General features: G+C 42.1%; 1 long non-coding RNA gene across 1 annotated transcript; it reads left to right on the top strand.

Moving 5' to 3' along the window:
* The first annotated feature begins 2630 nt into the window (after window positions 1–2630).
* LOC117769070 lies at window positions 2631–18824 on the top strand. The gene is made up of 3 exons (XR_004615151.1): window positions 2631–2704; window positions 5485–5492; window positions 18597–18824. It is a non-coding gene; the product is annotated as an uncharacterized LOC117769070 (long non-coding RNA).
* The last annotated feature ends 813 nt before the right edge of the window (window positions 18825–19637 follow it).

The following is a 19637-nucleotide window of genomic DNA, read 5'->3' as shown; positions in this document are numbered from 1 at the left end:
ATGCCCTCTTCCCGTCTTGCGCAGCTGCGGGCACTGCAGACTCCCAGCGCCGTGTGAGACCCGGTAAATGGGGTTTGCAGAGTGCACATTATTTGGTGTATTTATACATGAACGCAGTGAGCATGAACATGCATGGTTGTGGTTTATATCGCTGTGTTCAGCCTGTACAAGTAACGTTAGGCGACACCTGCCAACCACTGTGCTGCTGCCTGAGGAAAACACGTGTGATGGCCGTTTTGTTTCTGTATGTCTTTCTTTTGTCATGGGAGAATTGTACTTCTGTCCACCGGTTTAAAGAAAGTTACAGGGATTTTCCCAGGTTTGCGGAGGGCTTAGGTGCTGCACTGTGTCTGTGTGTGTGCCATAAAAATATATCTTATAATGAAAGGATTTGAACTGTGATTTTTCTCATCCTCCCAATTATCAACACTTGTTTTTATTTATTTAATTATCATCAAAAATAGAATAAATTATGAATTCAGAACAGGATTAGATTTGTAATATAATAAAATCATTTCAACAGCAGCAACAGTAATATTTACAAGGTTTTGCATCTTGTCGTGGTCACATAACTTAATATCTCTCCTCTGTTCCTTTTAATGTCTAGAGTCTCAGATCAATACAGCCCTCTGACAGCAGCAACCCCCTCAACAGCAAATTGTAGCTTTAAGTTATGTCAGCATATGAGCCTTTTTCCATGTGCCCCTTTTGAAATTTGAGCACCTGCCCCTCTGAAGGTCTCTGCACGGCCCTGCCTTCGTGGACCCCCGGAGTTGCAAACCGCTGTTTGAATTCGAACTCTGGCCTCTCACTGGCTGAGAGCCAAAAGACTCCCCGTGACCCCCCTAGGAGTTGCCTGTGATGCGACACAGGTAATAAAAGAGACCTGGCTCCGCAGCTCCAGGCTTTTTTCCCATGCGCCGCTGTTACTACAAGGACCTCTCCAAGTTGTTCCGTGTGACCCAGTCGCTAAAATGAAGCAAACACGCAGACTTTTGTTTTACTTTCAGATTCGTTGTTAACTATCCCTCTTTTTGAGTAAACCTTTTATTTTATTTTATTAAATGTAAACACCTAGGCCTTTCACTCGCGGGTTGAGTTTACAGACTTTATTGGATCCACAGTCAGCTGCAGAAGGACGAAAGACTTCGTCAAGGAGAACGAGGGAAATTCCCTCCTTTGTGTCGACATCGCTGTTAACCACCATTGCCACGGATGAAATCAGCTCATCGCCATCGTTCCCGGGACGAGATAACGGCCACCGCCTTACGCACAGATGAACTGCGGAGCAGCACCAAGTAAGAGGCTTATGTCTGAGCAGAGACTAGTTGAATGTAATATTGTGTCCTTGTTACTGTGTAACTCCTAGTGTGTTTTCTTTCTTCACTTCCTGTCTTTGTGATTGTCTGCACCAGTCCTCATGTGTTCCACCTTTGCTCAATTGCCCCTGCCTTCCCTGTGTGTATATAAGTCTCTGTGCTTCCCCTTGTTGGTTCGTGGTCGTAAATGTCTGGTCTCCTGTGCTAGCTTCCTCTACGTCTTGTAGTAAGTTCCTAGTGTTGTCCCCTGTGTGCTCTTAGTTTTTTCAGTGTATACTTTTTGAGATTTCTGTTTGTTTTCTCCTGTTAAGTTATTTTTTGTTTAAAACTCTGTCTCTGCATCTTGGGTCCACGTGCTCAACCAAAACCCTGACAGAATCAGTCAATAAATGTGAAGTTAGATAATACTCCTAAAACGAGTGTTAGATATCTCAAAATGATTGGAGCAAATGGAGAAATTTTAATCAATCATCTTTGTTGTCACCACGCTGCCCGATAAATCTTATGGGTAGAGATTTGATGTGTTCATTGGGTATTATGCTAATTTCAACACCACAAGGCATTACTAGTAACTAGAGTCCAAAGAACATCAGCATTTGTTAAGTATGGAAAGGAGGATTTGATATATGCATATCAATGGACGATTCCAGACTCTTTTCTCACCTCTGTAAATAACACCCTCTTGCCAGAGGCAGAGATACTTACGACAAATGTGATCACTGATGTTATGATAATGAAGAGAAGCTTAGAGTAAAGACAAACTTAGGTTAAGAATGTTAGAGAATGTTTGAGTAAAAAGGATAGGTTAGGTTGGTTATATTGAAACCGTAATCACTGTGTTGTCTCAGTAGCTTTGATAGACTGACAAAAAAAAATTGTTTAGGGTATCAAATTCTGATCCCCATGGTCCACTAATCAAACAAAACAATTTGAGTGGAAAGTTTTGGAACTTTGGACCAAAAGGTGTGATACGACTGGATGTGAAAAGACATTTAATCCCAGTAAAGGATTTTAAACAGGGGGTTAAAGGTGAATCGCAAAATATTTCTGCAGTGATAAATGCAATTAGGAGTGTTGAGCTCATTCCTGATATAGACTATCAATGTAAGACATACACCGCAAGTAGGATAATTGATGAAGGATTGTTTTGTTGTAAACATCAATGACATTCCTGAGTTGAAACAGGTACTGTCATGTTTGTGGGGTGACCACAAATATGATGTGGGTCTGATCAGAGGAGCAGACCCAATAGTGATAACACCTAAATCTTCTTATAGACCATGTCAGAATCAATATCTGTATCTAGTTTAGCACCTAGCTTAGCCTCCGCTAGCAGTCCCTCGACTTGTCCCGTGCAGCCGGGAGCCCAGGGCGGCTGGGTGACTGTCCGGAGGGGGCATAGTGCTACCCTTAAAAAGACCGCGATTAAAGACCCACCAGCTCACGTTTCAAATAGATTCTCTCCACTCAGCAACGCACCCGTTGAGAAGCAAACTCTGGTCATTGGTGACTCGGTCCTGACAAACGTGAGGTTAGTGACACCAGCGACCATAGTCAATTGCATTCCAGGGGCCAGAGCAGGCAACATCGAATCCAAACTGAAGCTGCTGGCTAAAACTAAACGTAAATACAGTAAGATCATAATTCACGTCGGCAGCAACGACTCCCAGCTTCGCATGTCGGAGGTCACTAAAGTTAATGTTGAGTCGGTGTGTGCTTTTGCAAAAACGATGTCGGACACTGTAGTTTTCTCTGGACCTCTTCCTAACACAACAGGTGATGACATGTTTAGCCGCATGTTGTCTTTTAACCGCTGGCTGTCGAGGTGGTGTCCTGTAAATGGTGTGGGCTTTGTAGATAATTGGCAAACGTGTTAGGAGAGACGGCGTTCACCCCACTTGGGATGGAGCAGCTCTCTTATCTAGGAATATAACTCAGTTTATAAACCCCAAATGACAACCCAGAGTTGGGACCAGGACGCAGACCTGCAGTGCTAAACACTTCTCTGCGCTCCCTCTAGATCAGTCACACAACCACAAACCCATAGAGATCATAGCGGTCTGTCCACCGTCCCATTACATTATGTAAATCAAACAATAACAGAGGGAGAATTCTAAACAAATCTAATACAAATTAACACAACCTCTGCAACAGCTCAAGAAACAAAGACTTTTAAATGTGGTCTTTTAAACATAAGATCATTACCATCAAAGGCTATTTTAGTTAATGAACTAGTTTCAGATCACAACATTGATTTATTGTCCCTCACTGAGACCTGGCTGCATCTCGATGAATATGTCAGTCTAAATGAATCTACTCCCCCCAGTCATATAAATTCACACGTTCCCCGAGAATTTGGCCGAGGAGGTGGAGTTGCTGCTATTTTTAACTCCAGTCTATCCTTAAACTAAACTACAACTCATTTGAAAGTATTGTTCTTAGTCTTCCACACCCATCCAAGAAACACCAACAGCCAATCATATTTGCTGTAGTTTACCGTGCTCCTGGAGCTTATTCTGAATTTTTAACAGAATTCCCTGAGTTTCTATCAAACCTAGTCCTAAAGACCGATAAAATTATTATTGTTGACGATAATAATGATAGCGTTGCATTTATTTCAGTACTAGACTCAATTGGTTTCAGTCAGTGTGTACACCAACCTACTCATTGTTGTAACCACACACTTGACCTTGTATTATTATACGGTGTCAAAATTGAACATCTAACAGTACTTACGCTTAATCCAATTCTATCAGACCATAATTTAATAACCTTCGATTTTTCATTATCAGAATATATGCCACTAATAAACTCCTTTTCTAGATGTCTACCTGATAGTGCCGTAGCTAAATTTAAGGAAATAATTCCAATTACATTTAAACACTGTATTGGAAATTTCTGCATTTGGGTAATGATTAATGGAAGAACAGACATGTATGTAGAAGAATGTATGAACAGATGTGTTTCTGTGTGTCAACTTAAGGTTTATGATTGTTGCTCTAGGAACTTAAATGTTTATGGCTTCCTGTATACTTGAGTGTCTCTGGGCAAATGGTTCACTCAAGGTGTCTGAGCAGATGGGTGCAGGGGTCTTTGTCTTGTAAACAGGGCTGGGTTCTTTGTCTTGTAAACAAAGATAAGGGGTCTCTGAGACAGATGGTTCACGCCAGAGGTCACTCCAGGGGTCTGGGACAGAGATGGAGACAGGATGTCTGCCCACCCTAATCAGACATTAAAGAAGCGATGAATAGCTTTTTCTTCCTCTCAGGGAGGGGCTTGTGATTATAAATGTACTGATTCTCCTCTGCCTCTTTGCTCATTGTGTAATGTCCTTCTGGTGAATTGTACCGTGAGTCCATCTGCAGATGTAGAATTAAACTTACCGAAAGACAACTGTATGACTTTGTGCTTGATTTTACAGAAATTTCCACGACAACACGTATTATCCGTCGATATAACTAACAAATTCTTTAAAAACCCTAGCTCCACTGAGATTGACCATCTCGTCGATAGCTCTGTAGACTCATTACGATTAACATTAGACTCAATAGCGCCTCTAAAAAAGAAACATGTAAAACATAGTAAATTAGAAAACTAGAAAGGAAGTGGCGCTCCAGCAACCGGGTTGAATATTTCCTAGCCTGGAAGAATAGTGTTAAAGCATATAAGAAGGCCCTCCACAAAGCAAGAGCTGCCTACTACTCGAAACTAATAGAAGAAAATAAAAACAACCCCAGGTTTCTCTTCAGCACTGTAGCCAGGCTGACACCTCCACCGAACCCAGTATTCCTTGATCCCTAAATAGCAATATCTTTATGACCTTCTTTAATGATAAAATTATAATTATTAGAAATCAACCATCTCCTGCCCTCAATTGGCACTAATACCCTACCAAGAACAGAAATCTCAGAAACGGCTGAGAATCCTACCAATTATTTAGACAGCTTCTCTCTGATCACCCTTGATCAGCTGACCAAATTAATCTCATGTTCTAAACCAACAACTTGTATCTTAGATCCCATTCCTACAAAATTACTTAAAGAAATTCTGTCCCTAATTGATAGTACGTTACTGAACACAATCAATCTGTCATTATCATCAGGATATGTACCACAGTCCTTTAAAGTAGCTGTAATCAAACCCCTTCTCAAAAAACCCACCCTAGACCCAGAGGTTTTAGCCAATTACAGACCGATATCCAACCTCCCCTTCCTGTCTAAAATCCTTGAAAAAGTTGTAGCCAATCAGCTGTGTGAGTTTCTCCAGGAAAGTAATGTATATGAAGACTTTCAGTCGGGGTTTAGAGCTAATCACAGCACGGAGAGAGCCTTGGCAAAAGTCACCCATCTGGCCGGTGTCAAAACCGACCAGGAAGTGGCGCCTCACCTTTGACTATCATTCCCTAAATAAGCAAGTCCCACTGTCTCGCTGGTCCATGATTCACCTGGGTCAAGAGGTGGCCAAGGTAAAGGGAGCCTCCTTCTTCTCCACTGTAGATGTGGCAAATGGGTTCTGGACTATGAGGGTTGACCCAGCTGACCAGTACAAACTAGCTTTCTCCTTCGGCAACAGCCAGTATACCTGGAACCGATGCCCGTTTCGGTATTCAAACTCCCCATCGGCGTTCAATATATTCCTCCACAGGGCCATGAGCGATGTGGCAGCCCGTGGAAATCTCATTTACGTGGATGACATCCTCATGAGAAGTCGAACCTTTGGTGAACACCTGACTGAAATCCGGCATGTTCTCACTCAAAAGTCTACTGCAGGAGCCAAGTTGGCACTCAGCAAAGGTCAGTGGTGCCGCACCACATGTGACCTCAACCACATGGTGTAAACACTCCAGGGGGTCCTTTGTCTTCATAGTGGGAATGAAGACAACCTCTACACTGTCAAGAACTCCAAATCCTTCAACTTTGCTAACTAACTATATGGTAATTTTGGTTATAATTATTAAACAGAGTTCCAAATTTGTTGTTAGTACTTTCATGAGGATTAATCAATAAATTGGCTCTTTCCCTTCCTTTGAAGGGTGGTGCCCCAAGGTAACTTTAATCAATTTAAGTTATTTAATATTTTTAATATTAATATTCAACATTTTTCTGATAACCAAATTTATTGAATGCCCAAAGGCACACCATTTAATGGTGTCACGCTTAAGGTATATGCACAACATAATGTAGTACAGTTGGCAATGATTCATAATTATGCAATATAAATTTTTTCCATTTTTGGCCAATGCCAGAAATAAGTGGAATCTTGAACTTTTCAGTCAAGCCAAAGGTTTGAATTCAATTCCACTAGTGTCCCACCGGAGTAGACATTTAACCGTAATTCAAACAAGTGCATTGTGGTGAAATTGAATGTATTCATAAATTAACTGTTTACTAATAATTAAATATTCATAACTACCACTTTAAGTCCTGATAGCGTTACGCTGAGAGCTTGCTATTGTTGCTTATAACTCCAGTTGAATATTCTTTGTTGAAATTTTAAGTATTTCTTTTAACATTTGAATATCAACTGGTCAAGCTGTAAAATGCTGTAATTAAGACATAGCGTGCCACCAGCCCTATTTAAAAGAGCTTGTACCTGGCTGTTACTGCCAAGCATTTCAGCCTAAGTTGGATAAGAGAACCTGAGAAAGAGCCACAGCGTGCTTCCAGCCCTGTGAATTTATATAACCCCTAACTGTCACTGCCCTGCATATCAGTTAGTGTGATAACAAATTTGGTGAACTGATTAACACCATATTTCTTTTGGTTAGGCTAGTGTACAACCAAACCTACACAACAAGGTGTCTGCAAGTGCAACACCAAAGCCAGCCACACTGCTTTGTTGATTTATAAACATGTAAATCTAATCCTTCAATTTCAGACCCAACAATGGAGGACCCCTGTGTAGAACAGTTTGTTTCTTCCGTAGCACAGAGCCTGACCCCTGGCTATCCTGAATTCATCAGCAAGTTAAACTTCAGTAAGTGTAGGAAAGAAATAGACACTACTTAATGACAGGTGTGATGCACAAACAGCATCAAAGGGTCCATTGTTGAGATGTTTGATTCTAAATTTCCACAGGCATGCCAACCTTGCCTGTCAGAGCAAAGCAGCCGTGGAACAGGAGGTAAATGCTCTTCTCCTCCAGTAAGTTCAAACTGCTAGTAAGAAAGCCCTGCACTCAGCAGAGTCAGATCTCATTTCACACAAGGAGGAATTGTTAAAACTTAGATTGGAAGGCCCTGCCTCACATCAGTTGTTCAGCCAATGTGATTCTGGTTATTCCGATTCATACTCCTCCAATAGTGTACAGTTAACGCCCATGACAGAATCCCATCAGACCCTAAGTCTTTGGGAATTAAGTCACCTCCTGAGCCTCCACTGACAGGAAGAGGCAACAGCTTCCTAACTTCCCATCTCTCTGACACTGACATTGATGACATATGTAGTGTATCCTCCAGAACACATTCTGCCTCATATACTTTTCATCCACTGATGCATGACACATTTATTCGTGCACAACTCTCCAAAGGGGGGACTTCAACATTTCAAGATGTTTTAGCACCTCCCCCTCAACCAGAGAGACCTGCAGCAGGTGATGCATGTGCTGGGACCTCAGTGTCCTTGCTTTGATTTGCTTGAGTTTCTAGCTAAAGATATTGAACAATTTGATCCAGACAACTGTGATAACAATATTGATAATTATTTTAGGGAAGTAGATCTCCGCCGAAGTGATGTCACATGCAACAGAAAGAGAGAAGGTTAAATTTATGTTAACCAGCTCTACAGCTGTTCACAAGTTAATTCAGTCACTTCCTTCCAGTGTCCAAACTAACTACACAGAGCTGCGTCAAGCACTAGTCGAGGAATTCTCTTCTATTGCTGATAAGAAAACATCCATCGTTACAGCATCCCAAATTAAACACTCTCGTTGTGAAAATCCTAGGGATTACTTCAGACGTTTAAGAAATGTTTATTTCCAGAGAAAGAACGCACCAGGCCTAGAAGAACACCCCACCTTCAAGTCCTTGTTCTTACGTAACCTACATCCATGTATACGCACACATGTTGTACTGATGACACAGCAAGGTAAACTTTCAATGTAGCAGATCAGGAAGATGACACAGGTGACTTGGGAAACTGTTGTCACTTCCAAGGCTACAGTAGGTGCAACCGAGCCTGTCAAAACAAACACCAAGGTGTCAAAGACATCTGCCGCCTCAGAACTTCACCCTCACAACAAAACAAAGGGGGGTGACAACAGGCAGCGTAGGGACACTGAGCGTAACTGCCATGTCCACCAACTTCCCAGAGATAGGTATTCCCACAGTAGAAGCTGTAGGAAGCCATACTCTGACATTCTGGCCCAGACACATTACCACTGCTCAGATGATGACCGCAGCATCTCTGAGTACAGTTCAAAACCTGGTTATAACCGAGCACACAGTGACAGCGCCTCTGAAATGACTCTGGCTCCCCAGAGCGTTACAGCCCTGAGCCGCGACACAAGTTCCAGAGCTCGCTCCACACGGCCATAACCAACACATTTAACCCCTGTACTAACTATAGGAAATACGTTTCTAGCAGTTAATAGGCAAATGACTGTTTTGTTAGTGTATTGGCTGTTTTTACATTTGTGTAATGATTAATAGACGAAACAGACATGTATGTAGAAAGATGAATGAACAGATGTGGTTCTCGTGGGGTAACTTAAACTTTACGAGTGTTGCTTAAGGTAGTAGATGTTTATGGCTTCCTCCCTTTGTGTGACACTTGACAAAATGGTCACTGCAGGGGTCACTCAAGGGGTTTGAGTAGAGGGGTGCAGGGATTTCTTACGTGTATCCAGGAAGGGGGTCTTTTGTCTTGTAAATGAAGATAAGGGATCTCTGGGACAGATGGAACATGAAAGAAGTCACTCCAGAGGGCTGGGACAGAGGGATACAGGATGTCTGCACACCCTGATCATAGATCAAAGAAGCTGATTGATAACCTTTTGTTCCTCTTAGGGAGGGGCTTGTAGTGTATAAAGATGTTCATTCTCCTCTAGATCTTTGCTCATTGTATAATGTCCTTCTGGTGATTTGTACTCTGAGTCCACCTGCAGGTGCGAATTAAACTTACCAAAAGACAACTGTATGATTTGTGCTTGACTTTACAGAAATTCCCATGACAATTTGGCGTTGTCGGCAGGATCACAGAGAGGACGCTCTGGATCTCATTGCTGAAGGTGACAAATGCGCAAAGAGTCTAATACTCTTACCTCAACCTCCCTAAACAGTTTGGAGAAGTGGGGGCTTGAGGCTGGAGAACCGGGAGTACTCTCACTGAAGTGATTTGGCGAACCAAGTACGGCAAGCAGCAGGGTCTTTCTGGTAAGTGAAATTCTGGTTATGATCTTTAGGAAAAGGTCCAAGGGTAAAAGATTCACTCATTCATTGTATTGAGGGACAGACGTGTCTGCACGGCAAGGTTTTGGAAATCGGTGTAGAATCAAAGAAGCTTCAGGTTTTCGATCTTTAGAAAAAGGTCAAAAAGGTTTTAACTAATATAAATATATAAGTATAAATATATGGAGTGTTTACTAATTTAAACACACTTTTAAGATTGGGCTCATGATAATTATAACTGTTATCATAATATAAGTAATAGTATTTTCAAGTATTTAAGACCTGCATGCATAGTACTAAAGAGAAGTGTGTCTAGAGGGTTTGAATGAAATTTCTCTGAAAGTATTGCACTCCTGTTTTGCATTTTGCATTTACTTTATATATTTTTTTCTATATATATCTTTTTATTTTATATTTGTTTTTTTTCATGTGTGTAGTACTTACTGTGCTTTTATGTTTTATGTTCCTTGTATGCACCTATACCAAGGCAAATTCCAGGTAGGTGTAAACCTACTTGGCAATAAATACTTCTGATTCTGATTCTGATGATGCAGGCAGGGTATTTAAAAATGTGTTAAGCGAGATAAATAAAAGTTGTTTTTTTTTAAAAGAGGGGAAAGAGGGTTTTCTGAAAACCTATTAGGAAAAGTAACTACGTAAGAGATAGAATTGGGTTTGTTAAAACTAATAATAAAAGAAAATAGATAAAATAAAAGTTAATAAATAAACAAGTTAAATAGGAATTAGCAACATCATAATTTCTTCTCCCATATCAATAGGACTTGGGTCCGCAAAGTAAAAAAAAAAAAAAAAAAAGGGAGTCGAGTCACAACCGTTTGAGATAACCTATTGAATAAAAATGGGTTTGAACTTAAGTAAAGGAGGGAAGAGGAAAGATTCGGTAGATTCACCTCAGCCTTCTTCTCCTAATGTTCAGTATATGGTAACGAATTACGGCACTGATTCAAACTTCCTGTGCTTGGAAACTCACAATCTTCCACCCATACTCTGTTTGAAACAGTTGCAACAACTCAAAATTAAACTGCTTGTGAAAGAAGAACGGAGTAAAGAAAATAAACAAAAAGGAAAAAAGAAGGTAAGAGTGTTTGTCCCAAACTGGGGAGCGTATGAATGTTGGGTAACGGAAGCAAATATCAGAGACAGAAAACAGAATGCAGGGACTGATATTATCTCCAAGTCTCAGTTTTTCCGACTAGATCCTGATCTGGACTCAGCTCCGCCGAGAGGAGAACCACAGCTGGCAGCGGTGCAGCATGATGACCAGCCGAACAATCAGTTGCAACCGCTGCACACAGTGCAGGTGCCAGTTCCAGTCGTCCCTCACCTCTATCCAGGCCTCAACCTCGTTGCAGCGGAGGGGAAAGTCAGGCCTCCAGCGTATAGCATTCCATATGTGGCAGCACACACTCCGCGGCGCACCCGAAAAGGTACAGATTACGGTTTAAATGCAACCATGCAAGCACCGATGGTGGAGGTGGCCGGGGGAGACGGAAACACCGCTGATTTACAGACCATGGACATTAACCGAAATGAAAGAATCCACATTTTTATTTCTCCCACAAGTGGTAAGTGGGGGAACACAGTATGCAGTGCAATTGGAAGCTTTTTGCCAACAGTTTAAACCAACTAGTACTGAACTGCAGAGACTGTTGATGACTCAGATGGGGATTCAGTATTCCAAAGTGACGAGTTTTCCCCGCACGGGAGCGGAGATTGTTGAATTCAGAATGGAACCATGCTCATAACGATGAGGATAGACACTTCATAATTGACCTGTGTAACGAAATAAGAGACACTTTTCCCGCAAGAATGGACATGAGTAAAATTTCGGTATGTAAACAAGGTGAAGATGAGACTGTAACCGACTATCTCCACAGGCTCTCAGAGGTTCACACTGCAAACAGTGGCCTCATGAGGCCTAATGCTATGGGGGGACAGAATCACCCCGTGGGAAGCTCACTTGAGGGATCGCTTCATCCATGGCATCAGACCGGAGATTAGTGAGATGGTGCAAGCAAGCTGCATCACATGGGAGTCTGCGAATCTCGGGACAGTCGAGTTACATGCCACCCATGCCGAAAAACTCGTTAACAGTAAGAAAAAGAAAAAAAGTTCTCAGTTTACAGAGAAACTACAGATGGCACAGCTGGCGGCGTATCAAACCCAAGTCCGCGGGCACGGAAGAGGTCGATGGAGGGGGAGAGGACGGAGAAGAACTGACGCTTGTTACAAATCAAAATGGGACATTGGGCAAGGGAGTGCCCTGGGAATCAGGGGCCACAGAATCAGTCGTTAAATGTGAAGAGTTTGATATTACTCCTAAAATGTGTGCCAGATATCTCAGAACGATTGGAGCAACAGGTACTACAGTGACAGAGAGATACACGGTACCATTGTCTTGTCATGATGAGGTTGAAGGGAATTTTAAACATTCATTTTTGTTGTCACCACGGCATCCGGTAAATCTTATGGGTAGAGATTTGATGTGTTCATTGGGCATTATGTTAATCTCAACATCACAAGGTATAGTTGTAACTAGGGTCCCACAAACGTCAGCGTTTGTGAAGTATGGTAAAGAGGATTTGATATATGCATATCAATGGAGGATTCCAGATTCTGCTGTCACTTCTGTAAGTAGCATCCTCCTGCAAGAGGCAGAGGCACTTACTACAGATGTATTTACAGATGTTATGACAACACAAAGCTTACATTGTACAGCACACATCTCTGTTGGAGCAGATCATTTGTTTGAGAAAGATTGGTATAGAGAAGGCCAGGGTAAAGACAAACTTAGGTTGAATTGGCTATACTGGAACAATAATCACTGTTGTATCAGTAGCTCTGACTGACTCACTCACAAGATTTGTTTAAAATGTCAAATTCTGATCCCCATGTTCCACTAATCAAACCCAGACAAAAAGATTGGAAGGATTTGGAACCTTGGACCAAAAGGTGTAATGCGTCTACGGGATGGGAGAAAATATCTGATCCTAATATTGATTTTCACAAAGGTTTGAAGGTGAATCGCAGGAGATTTCCTGCAGTGATAAATGCAATCAGGAGTGTTGAACTCCTTCCTGATATAGATTTTGTCAATGTTAAACATACACCGCAAGTAGGAGAACCTCTTGATATGATTGATGAAGGATTCAGTTTTGTGCTAAACATAAATGACATTCCTGAATTGAAACAGGTACCGTCATGTGTGTGGGCTGAGCACAAATATGATGTGGGTTTGATCAAAGGAGCAGACCCAATAGTAATAATACCTAAATCATCGTATAGACCATGTCAAAATCAATATCCATTGAAAAAGGAAGCAGTGGAAGGTATTAAACCAGTTTTTGAATCTCTTTTAAAGGCTGGAGTGATAGTTCCATGTGAAAAATCTCCTGTTCGTACACCTATTTTTCCTGTAAGGAAAATGAAGGAAGCTGGACAACCACAAGAATGGAGATTTGTGCAGGACTTGCAATCCAGACTCGTGCACCAAATGTTCCAAACCCTCATACTATTCTTTCACAGGTTCCATCGGCGAGTAAATGGTTTTCTGTGGTAGATTTGTCAAATGCATTTTTTCAGTATTCCCATTCACCCCGACAGTCAGTACTGGTTTGCATTCTCGTTTGAGGGAAAAATGTACACATTTACACGCCTTTGTCAGGGGTTTTGTGAGTCACCCACAATTTTTAATGCAGCATTAAGGGACAATCTGGAATAACTGGAACTACCAGGAGGTAGTGCCCTTTTACAGTATGTGGATGATTTAATGATCTGTTCCCCCAAAAAGGAAACATGTGTACAGGACACAGTGGCTTTACTTAAACATCTAGCGGCAAATGGTCATAAGGTTAGTTTGTCTAAAATGCACTTTGTTTCAGAAAAAGTTCCCTTTCTGGGCCATATAATCACTTCAGAGGGTAAAACCCTCTCACCCAAACGAATTGAAGCTATTCAAACTATCCCAAAGCCAGAAACAAAGAAACAAGTCATGAGTTTTTTAGGGATGACTTCATATTGTCGGCAGTGGATTCCACATTATGCGGAAATAGAGGCACCATTAGCAGCAATTGTGTATGGGAAAGGCCTCACTGCAAATAACAGTCACTTGGACAACTGAAGCTGAGAAAGCGTTTGTTGATTTGAAATTGGCTATGCAATATCCTCCGACATTAGGCCTACCAGACTGTACCAGGCACTTTACACAGACGTGGATGAAAGAGGTGGGTACATGACATCTGTGCTGATGCAGGACCATGGGGGACGACTGAGACCAGTAGCCTATTTCTCCTCGCGACTTGACTCTGTGGCAGCAGGACTCCCAACCTGTCTCAGAGCTGTGGCAGCAGCTGAGAAGGCTGTGATGGCATCACGTGATGTTGTCAGTTATGCTGATTTAACTTTACTGGTCCCACATGCTGTTTCAATGATTTTGCTTGAACAGAAGACTTCCCACCTTTCAACAGCTAGGTGGCTCAGATATAATACAGTGTTACTTGAAATGACAAACATCACTATTAAGAGATGCACTGTTCTTAACCCTGCTACTCTCCTCCCTACACCAGGTGATGGAGAGCCACATGATTGTGTTGCAGTAATAACTGAAATTGGTTCTCCAAGACCAGATTTACAGGATATACCGCTGATAAATGCAGAAATGGAGCTGTTTGTTGACGGCTCAGCATCAAGAGATCCAGCAACTAGTAGAAACCAAGTGGGTTTTGCAGTAACAACTTTGTATGATACAATTATGGCTGAACCACTCCCATCACAGTATTCTGCACAGGCTGCAGAATTAGTTGCGTTGACTGAACCATGCAAATATGCTAGAGACAAGAGTGTAAACATCTACACTGATAGTAGGTACGCATGGGGGGTGGCGCAGACTTTGGGCTAATAGGAAGTTTTTAACCTCTACAGGTAAACCCATTACACATCATACATTAGTTGCTGCTCTTCTTGATGCTGTGTTGCTACCCAGACTGATTGCAATCTGTAAATGTGAAGCACATACTAAAGAACTTGATTCAGTTTCAAAAGGGAAATGCAAGGGCAGATGCTGCTGCGAAGGCTGCAGCAAAACGTAGCCTGCCGGTCAATGATGCGTTTGTTTTGGATGTGACCATAACACCTAATGCTGATTTACAGGAGCTGCAGACGAGGGCAACACCAGAGGAAAAATCTGTTTGGAAGAAAGCAGGCTGTTATGTTTCTGACTAAATTTGGTGTGGGCTAAATGGAAAGCCTTGTTTACCAAGATATCGGTTTCCTTATTATGCTAAGTTGATACACGGTAAAGACCATGTATCAAAGGGGGGCATGCAAGCAGAGATACAGAGATATTGGTTTACAAAAGGATTCTCAAACTACTCGCAAACATACTGTCAGAAATGTGTAATTTGTGCTACAAATAATATAGGTAGAGGTATCCAGATTGCACAAAGTGCACATCCAGCACCAAACAAACCATTTGATCATTTACAGATGGATTTGATTGAGCTAACACAAAGTGAGGGAAAGCAGTACTGTCTTGTTGTTGTTGACATGTTTTCCAAATGGGTGGAAGCTTTCCCCACATCGAAACAGGATTCTTCAGCAGTGGCAAAGGCACTGCTCTGGGAACTTATTCCGCGATGGGGAATTCCAAAAAAGATATCCAGTGATAACGGTACACCGTTGGTAAGCGCAGCTTTAAAGAGTGTGGACAGGTGAAGGACGCCCTACCAAAATCCATAGACGGGGAACTGCATGATCTGAAACCAGGAGACTGGATTGTGGTGAAGGACCTGAGGAGTCAAAACTGGAGAGCACATCGGTGGAACGGGCCCTATCAAGTTCTTCTCACCACACAAACGGCAGTGAAGGTCGCAGAGAGGGCAACCTGGGTACATGCAAGCCATTGCAGGAGGGTACCCGAGCCAGGAGTGGATTCTTCAGGACAGAACGTGCATTGATGTCAGCGAGTGTGCCTTCAGCCTTCGATTGTTTCGTGCCTGCAAGTAAGCAGGGGTGTGGAAACCTTTAGAGCCACACGTCTCTAAACTCAAAGAGAGTCGACACACTGATTAAGGGGTTGGCAAGAAGGACACTGCTGATATTCAATGGTGCCGACGGACGAACAGTGGCATCTGATGGGACGGCTGGTGTGCGGTTGGAAGAAAGGGATGTTCTCCCTGTTCTTGCTGACTGTCATCTTCGTCCTGCCACTGCTGCTGTGGCAAGTGAAGCCTTGGCAGGGAAAAGAAGACCAAAACAACTCAAGCATAAAAGACATAACAAAAAGAGAACTTTTGTTTGACCTCTCTGATGAACAGTTAAAGCCTGAAAATAATGCATGGTATGCAGCCATGAAGGTAACTGTCAGGAAGATCACTAATGAGAGCTGTTATGTCTGTGCAAAACTCCCTCATAGTGTGGGAACTACTCTCCCACTAAAGACCATCCCACTAAACACCTCAGAGACATTAGGAGTAATGATAGCTTTCACTCAGGGTGTTTCAATAAAAAATAGGAATGTGCGAGACATGAATAATAACCTTAAACTACTGAATATCAGCATAGTTAATTATGGGGGCTCCACAGCCCGGTTCTGAAATATGTCTTTGGTGGCAGATCAGGAAATTCACCAACCTGTGATGACGATAAACCCCACTGGACAGTTAGGTACTGTTTGTTTCACTAGACAATGTGTTATGGCTGAGGATCACTATCTGGGAACTTCACCATGTAAGCAAAAAGTTATAGCTACCTGTGGAATGATATGGGATCGAGAGGCAACAGCTACATGCAAGTATAATGTGCCATATGTTGCTCCGTTAAATTTAACTAATACCATCAGTTTACATAGACCAGGTTATGACAACCCGGTTGTTAGAATGCCTTCTAGTGATGGGTATGGGTCTTTAAGGGAACATGTGTGGGTGTGTGGGAAATATGTTTACCAGTCACTCCGACCGGGGTGGTGTGGGACTTGTTATTTTGCCAAACTAGTGCCCTCTGTTACCTTGTTCCCTAACCTCACCCACTTCCATACAGATTATACTCACTATTATGTGCCATCCAGACATAAGCGTTCCACAGTAAGAGTGTCTCCAGAGGAGAAAGGATTCGGAGGGCTCTTCACAACGCACACAGGATAGATGAGATTGCTCTGGAACTGGAAAATTTAAAAGCTTTAGTGGGTGAGGGTTTTTTATCTCTTTCTCCCAGTATTCAGGGCCTCAGAAATGTGGCTCTGCAGAATAGGATGGCTTTAGACTTGATGCTCGCAAGTCAAGGAGGTGTTTGCCACATTATCGGGACAGATTGCTGCACATACATACCGGATATTTCTGATAATATGACGCATATAGTTTCCCATCTAAATGACCTATTGTTCGAGGAGAAGAACAAAGACTCAAATTCCTGAAGGGTGGAATTGGGGGTCATGGGTAACTCTAACGGGTTGGGAAAATGTGTTGAACTTTTTTACGCCTATTCTGATTTCATTTTGTGTATTAGTATTGTTGGCCTGTTTTATTGTCCCTTGTGTTAAGACTATGGTTACTTCCTTTTATCAAGTCTATGATTGGACAATATGTTCAACTTCCTGAATCTAATTTATCCTGGACTCTTCCCTTCCAAGATGATGAGATGTTATAAAGGTGTTTAGAGGATATTGAGCCTTTTAGGCTCAAAGGGGGGATTGTGTTGGCTGTTTTTACATTTGTGTAATGATTAATAGACGAAACAGACATGTATGTAGAAAGATGAATGAACAGATGTGGTTCTCGTGGTGTAACTTAAACTTTACGAGTGTTGCTTAAGGTAATAGATGTTTATGGCTTCCTCCCTTTGTGTGACACTTGACAAAATGGTCACTGCAGGGGTCACTCAAGGGGTTTGAGTAGAGGGGTGCAGGGATTTCTTACGTGTATACAGGAAGGGGGTCTTTTGTCTTGTAAATGAAGATAAGGGATCTCTGGGACAGATGGAACATGAAAGAAGTCACTCCAGAGGGCTGGGACAGAGATGGATACAGGATGTCTGCACACCCTGATCATAGATCAAAGAAGCTGATTGATAACCTTTTGCTCCTCTTAGGGAGGGGCTTGTAGTGTATAAAGATGTTCATTCTCCTCTAGATCTTTGCTCATTGTATAATGTCCTTCTGGTGATTTGTACTCTGAGTCCACCTGCAGGTGCGAATTAAACTTACCAAAAGACACTGTATGATTTGTGCTTGACTTTACAGAAATTCCCATGACATTAGCGACAGCAGCAAACTCCAAAACCTAAATTCTGGTTGAACTGAGACACCACTGTCAACTTTGTAAACATGTTTGGACCAACTACTTTCCATTCCATAACAATGTAGTCCATACAACACATGTTAGGACATGAGCATATTATTACACAAACAATGATCAACAATCATTTGGTTATTGAGATTTTGGAGTAGTACATTGAGTAGGATCCAATGAGTGAACACAAAACTCTTGGAAATTGCAAAAATGGCCTTATTGTATGTGCCTCTCTCTGCATCTAACCTAATAATTTACAATGTCTAATTTTTCCTTTTTTCTCACTAGCCTAGTGAAGAGTACAGGTTATTCATATTGTACTGTCATTGTAATCTGAAATATTTGTCTAACTTGACTCTTGCTTAGCCAAAGCAGTTAGTGCACACTGTGATGGGAATTTCTGCATTTGAGTAATGTTTAATAGGCGACTTAGAAGCTCGGCTCCGCAGCTTAGAACCTCCGTTAGCTGTAGCTAGCCAGCCCCCGCTAGCCGCCGCGGAGCCACCTAGCTTAGCACGTAGCTTAGCCTCCGCTAGCAGTCCCTCGACTGCTAGCGGGAGCCCAGGGCGGCTGGGTGACTGTCCGGAGGGGGCATAGTGCTAACCTTAAAAAGCCCACGATTAAAGACCCACCAGCTTACGTTTCAAATAGATTTTCTCCACTCAGTGACGCACCCGTTGAGAAGCAAACTCTGGTCATTGGCGACTCGGTTCTGAGAAACGTGAGGTTAGCGACACCAGCGACCATAGTCAATTGCATCCCAGGGGCCAGAGCCGGCGACATCGAATCTAAACTGAAGCTGCTGGCTAAAACTAATACGTAAATACAGTAAGATCGTAATTCACGTCGGCAGCAACAACTCCCGGCTTCGCATGTCGGAGGTCACTAAAGTTAATGTGGAATCGGTGTGTGCTTTTGCAAAAACGATGTCGGACACATTAATTTTCTCTGGCCCTCTCCCTAACACAACAGGTGATGACATGTTTAGCCGCATGTTGTCTTTTAACCGCTGGCTGTCGAGGTGGTGTCCTGTAAATGGTGTGGACTTTGTAGATAATTGGCAAACTTTTTGGAGGAAACCTGGTCTTGTTAGGAGAGACGGCGTTCATCCCACTTGGGATGGGGCATCTCTCTCTTATCTAGGAATATTACCCAGTCTATTAAATGACAAGGCTCACACAACCACAAACCCATAGATTGTGTCTGTCCACCGTCCCATTAAATTATTTAAATCAAACAATAACAGGGAGAATTCCACAAACAAATCTAATTCAAATTAACACAACCTCTGCAACAACTCAGGAAACAAAGACTTTTAAATGTGGTCTTGTAAACATAAGATCACTGTCATCAAAGGCTATTTTAGTTAATGAACTAGTCTCAGATCAAAAAATAGATTTATTGTCCCTCACTGAGACGTGGCTGCATCCTGATGAATATGTCAGTCTAAATGAATCTACTCCCCCCCAGGAATCAAACCTAGTCCTAAAGACCGATAAAATTATTATTGTTGGTGACTTTAATATTCATGTTGACAATAATAAAGATAGCTTTAGCGTAGCATTTATTTCAATACTAGACTCAATTGGTTTCAGTCAGTGTGTACACCAACCTGCTCATTGTTGTAAC

Source organism: Hippoglossus hippoglossus, chromosome 10 (assembly GCF_009819705.1).
Source record: "Hippoglossus hippoglossus isolate fHipHip1 chromosome 10, fHipHip1.pri, whole genome shotgun sequence".
NCBI classification, from domain to species: domain Eukaryota; kingdom Metazoa; phylum Chordata; class Actinopteri; order Pleuronectiformes; family Pleuronectidae; genus Hippoglossus; species Hippoglossus hippoglossus.
Note: the sequence above shows the minus strand (reverse complement) of the source record. Positions and strands in the feature narration are given on the sequence as shown.